The sequence below is a fragment of the Osmia lignaria genome, unplaced genomic scaffold (genome assembly GCF_051020975.1).
Source record: "Osmia lignaria lignaria isolate PbOS001 unplaced genomic scaffold, iyOsmLign1 scaffold0044, whole genome shotgun sequence".
Lineage (NCBI taxonomy): Eukaryota > Metazoa > Arthropoda > Insecta > Hymenoptera > Megachilidae > Osmia > Osmia lignaria.
The window spans coordinates 29,825-35,000 of record NW_027478185.1 but is presented as its reverse complement, the minus strand read 5'-3'; the positions used below and the strand labels follow the sequence as shown (position 1 = coordinate 35,000).

Below are 5,176 nucleotides of genomic sequence, written 5' to 3'. Positions count from 1 at the left end.
GGATCATTGATAAAGCGATATAAAAGTTTATTGAGCTCGGACCAAAAATTATACAAAACGAGAAAGATATAATAAATAATACCATATACATGACACAAAACACATAAATCTCGGGTTCGAGCCAATAAGAAACAAATACCAAAACGCTGCGATGCGGTAAAATTACACCGACACGGTTACGTGCGGAGGTCGCTTTGATTACTCATCGCGTTTCTCCCGTCCGTTCGGAACCGCCGGCAAAAAAACTGTGCGACCAACGGCGCCAAAGAGCACGACGCCGGACCATTTCTCTCTGGCTGATGTGAATGGAAGTAAAAGACGCTTGCGTGAGGTCTCTCGACCTTTATCTCTCTAACTTATACTTATGGGTCGTCGTCTACTTGATCGGGTACAAACAAGTCGTAAGAAACAAACAAACAAACCACAAAAATACAAGTCGTAAAAAAACAAACTTCTGTTGGTTAACCTACAATATGAAGGATCGAAATGAAAGAAGGATCATATTATTACAAACCGAAAGTGAAGGATCATTAAAATTGAAATACAATATATATAAATATATAAATGTACCCGTCGTTGCGACACCCTAGTTAAATGGAAAGATATAAAAAAGAGAGAAAAGGAATACAGATGACCCGCCGTCTGATCTTTGCTAAATGATCTGGCATCACCGGAGTTTTTTTGGTCCGTGTTGCGTTCGCTCTATTCGAAATGAAACTCGCGGAGGCGAAGAATTGTTAAAAGTTTACGAAGCGTCTAGGAGTGGTTAAAACTGAGAGAGTTGAAACTACGATGTATTAGAACGAGCAACCGTCGAAACTTTGTTTTCGCGACGTTCTTTTCGTCGCTCTCGTCCCCACGCTCCTACGCTTTGGTTGTTTCTTTGCCATCCGTGTTGCGATAAAAAGATTTCTCCATTGTCCAAAAAGGACGGATCGAGATTCCTCTTTCGAGAGGGAGAGAGAGGTACTTGCGGGTAACCTGGAATCTACGAAACACGCACCGTGGTAAGATTCGTGCGTCCGCCTGATCGATGTGTGTTGTTTACGGACCGGCTGAGAAGCGACGATAGCGAGTCTTTGAAAAACTATGTGTCCATTAGTTAGACCGATCGTCGCCGGCCGTGTGTCTGTTCGAATCTCGCAACCCACGATTCAGCGACAGGACGCGCGCTCGCATTCCTTGTGTGCGTTCGTACTTTTCAAGGTTTTTAAATGTACTTTACGCCCGACCGTCGAGAGGAGCGTGCCACTGGGCGTTTCTCCGACGGTTTCCGTCCTTGGACGCGATCGTGTCGTCAACGATCGAACAAACAAACAAATACGTTGGCGACGCCCGAATTCGCTCTCCCGCACGCGCCGGGTGGGAGAGTGATGTGGGTATCGAATGTGATGCGTGTTAATAATGAAAATAACACTCTAAAGATCTAAAGAGTTTGAAATACAAAATTTTACGATTACCCTGAACGGTGGATCACTTGGCTCGTGGGTCGATGAAGAACGCAGCTAATTGCGCGTCAACGTGTGAACTGCAGGACACATGAACATCGACATTTCGAACGCACATTGCGGTCCACGGATACAATTCCTGGACCACGCCTGGCTGAGGGTCGTTTTCTTAACAAAAGACTGCTTGCGTTTGCTTCTCGAAAAAAGAGTAATTCATTTCTTTCTAAACATCTCGCCGTCGTTCAACGAAAGTAGAACGTTTCGGAGCGGGATTATCGAACGAAATTGAAAGAATGAATGAACGATAAACAAAGAAAGAGTCGCAACGTACGAGCGATAGTTGGGCAGTTCGTCGGCGTTTGTCGTGGAAACGATGTGACGAAAATCGCAACCGATACACTAAATGCAGGCCGTTAAAGGAGAGAAACAAATTTCGAAATATCTCTTCGAACTAGCGCAAGTGCGTCACGGCGCGCGAGTCGTTCGTTAAAATTTATAAACGACCGCCCGTGAAAGCACCGAGTTCTAGGAAGATAATCTATAAAGATTCTCCATCCTGCTGGAAGTTATCGGATCGGCGCGATTGTTCACTTGTAGAAATCCACGCTCCCGACGTTGCCAGAAACGATATTTACGAAAGGTGTGTCAAAAATAAACGAAAGAAGCTCTCCTATAAATTTAGAAAAAGCAAACGAGTGAAATGTTTGAGATGATAATTTGCTGAAATGCAAGCTCGAATAGCCCCAGGGTTTCGAATGATTCCCCGCGCTTTATACATCTCTCTGTTTACAAACGGTGTATAAATGAAAGATCGCTTCAGATGGGTCGTCGCTGTTTGACGCGCGATGCTGTTCCTTTTTTTTTGTCTGTCTGTGCGTTTAGCTTCGCTAAACAAGTTAAATGGTTAAAAAGCGTCGAAAAAGCGAATACACACGCGACAAGACAAATCTAACGAGTAAAGGAACGCTCCGCTCCAAGATAAAAATGGTTGTTTACAATCAATACAGCGTTTCGGTACCCCTGATCGTAGTCTGAAACTGTGTAACAAAAGAGAGGAAAGCGAATGGTGAAGGAACTTCGAAGCCTCCGTGGCGTGGCTAGAACTTGTGATAAAAGTATGTTTGCAGCAATTATGCATGCTCCCGTTAAAACAGCATTTCAATGTCTCGCATGGCTTAAAGCTCTAGGAGGCTTCAACATTTAGAATACATACGGACTACTTCGTTTGTTAAAGATAAGCGAAGACCGCGCGACCATCGCTCGGTCGTCCAGTCCTCGAAAGTTTTGTTGCGTTCCAAAGAAGAGACAAATGGGGTTTACCCTTGCGCTAAGGGGAGAAGAAGAGAAAAGCAGTTGTTAAATCTAAGAGGTGTGTGGAGTACATCGCGTGTTGGTTAAAATTGTTAAATGAAGTATACGCGAAATGTTCTCTCGCTCTTGCTTTTCCTCTTGCTTCCGTGGCGCTCGAAAAGAAGGGATGATAAATAAAGAAACCTATTCGAAATCTCTTGTGGAACAAAAAATAATACGGACGGACGTTAAAATTGAACCGAGACGAAATGGATCGTCTTGCGAGTTGTCTTCGCTTTGAAATTGTTAAAAATTGATAAAAGCAATACGACGAAGCTGCAGTCCGCAAAATGTTTGAAGCAAAAAGGAAATAACACGAAAATTATGGGAACGTCGTGTCTCAACTTTTTTTTCCCTCTTGTGCTCGTTTCATCGAACGATAAATACAAACATTTTGAAACGAGAGAGGAGGAAAAATTGAATATGCGAAAGGTTGATTCACGCACAGTTTCTCTACGTGTTTGCTTTTTTGCTTCTTTTCGTTTATTTTTTTTTTTTTTGCATCGAGCATCATTATTCACCTTTCGATGAAACCAAAGAAATTGACGACCTCAGAGTAGGCGAGATTACCCGCTGAATTTAAGCATATTATTAAGCGGAGGAAAAGAAACTAACTAGGATTTCCTTAGTAGCGGCGAGCGAACAGGAATGAGCCCAGCACTGAATCCCGCGGTACCGCCGCTGGGAAATGTAGTGTTCAGGAGGATCCGTTTATCCCGAGACATCGAATTGCGTCCAAGTCCATCTTGAATGGGGCCATTTACCCATAGAGGGTGCCAGGCCCGTAGTGACCGGTACGCGTTTCGGGAGGATCTCTCCTTAGAGTCGGGTTGCTTGAGAGTGCAGCCCTAAGTGGGTGGTAAACTCCATCTAAGGCTAAATACGACCACGAGACCGATAGCGAACAAGTACCGTGAGGGAAAGTTGAAAAGAACTTTGAAGAGAGAGTTCAAGAGTACGTGAAACCGTTCAGGGGTAAACCTGAGAAACCCAAAAGATCGAATGGGGAGATTCATCGTCAACAACGCTGGCTCCCGTTGGTGCGCGATGCCCCGGATGGACCTTCGGGTTCCATTAGCGAGGGCACACCACCTTCGGCGAATGTTCCGGCGAGGTAGTCGTGCACTTCTCCCCTAGTAGAACGTCGCGACCCGTTGCGTGTCGGTCTACGGTCCGAGGCGGAGCCTGTCCGTCACCTTAACGGTGTTCGTGACAGACCCTCGGTTGCCTGGCCGACTGCGCGACGGTACTCAGACGGTATCAGGCCGCAACCAATCCATTTTCGAATGTGTGTGCGTCAGGACCGCCGCAAGCTAGGTTCAGTTATAATTACCCGGATGTACGGACTATGCGCCGTCCCCGGGTCTGGCCAGCTGTTAGCAGGAGGAGTCCTTGGACTGGCCAAGCTTTGAATTACCGGTCGGCGACGCTATTGCTTTGGGTACTCTCAGGGCCGAAGCCTGCAGGCGAAATGCTAAATGTTAAATGCTAAAGGACAGCTAAACCTTATACCGAACTGGCACGAAAATGGACATGAGATGGCATCGAAATGGAACTGTCGCCTAGATCTCTCTCCTTCGATAAACTAAACTGAATTATGGGTAGAACATGCACAAACGAAAAAGCCTCGGACGCAGGGGTTCTCGGCCCTGGAACCCCTGTGGCGGAAATATCCGCTTTGGATAGGAGGGCCACCGATAAACAACCTGGCGATTCAAACGGTCACGAATTGGCTCAGCGAATTGACATACCCCTGTCCTCGACGACCGCTTGCTTGGCCTGCAGTCTGGCTGGTACACAGACAATATGCGCAAGTGATAAAGCCATCGCAGTACACGCGCAGAAACAACATCCAAAACTGCGTTTAGTCTGGTGCTGCGCGAAGTGTGGAAAAGAGTCCGAAAAGATACATAGTATCAAATGTCATATCCCGAAGTGCAAGGGTAAATGTGAACCTGTTGAGCAGAGTTTCAAATGCACTGGGTGTGACAAGACCTTCGCCACAAAAAGGGGACTGTCAATTCATGAAATGCACATGCACCCAGACATCAGAAACGCAGCACGAGCCAAGACTGTAGAGCCAGGTAAGGGTAAGAAAGGCAGGAAATGCTCTGTCTGGACGGAGGAAGAGACAGCTTTGCTTCGGGAGTTAAACGACCGATTCAGAGCCGAAAAACAGATAGGCGCTAAAATTAGAAATTACTTCCCCGATAAAACACTGAAACAGATCAGTGAGAAAAGGAGACAGCTAAATACGCGCCAAAGGCCGGTTGTACCGGCTGAGGCAGAGGAGGATAACTCCAATAACATCTCCGAACCCAACAACATCCACGTCTCGCCGGTCGAAACGATAAATGAGGACGACGCGGAGGATGCAT

General features: G+C 46.2%; 1 non-coding gene across 1 annotated transcript; it reads left to right on the top strand.

Annotated features, from left to right (window-relative positions):
- The first annotated feature begins 1,457 nt into the window (after nt 1-1,457).
- Nucleotides 1,458-1,612, top strand: LOC143307129 (5.8S ribosomal RNA). The gene has a single exon (XR_013064353.1). It is a non-coding gene; the product is annotated as a 5.8S ribosomal RNA (ribosomal RNA).
- Nucleotides 1,613-5,176: the final 3,564 nt, after the last annotated feature.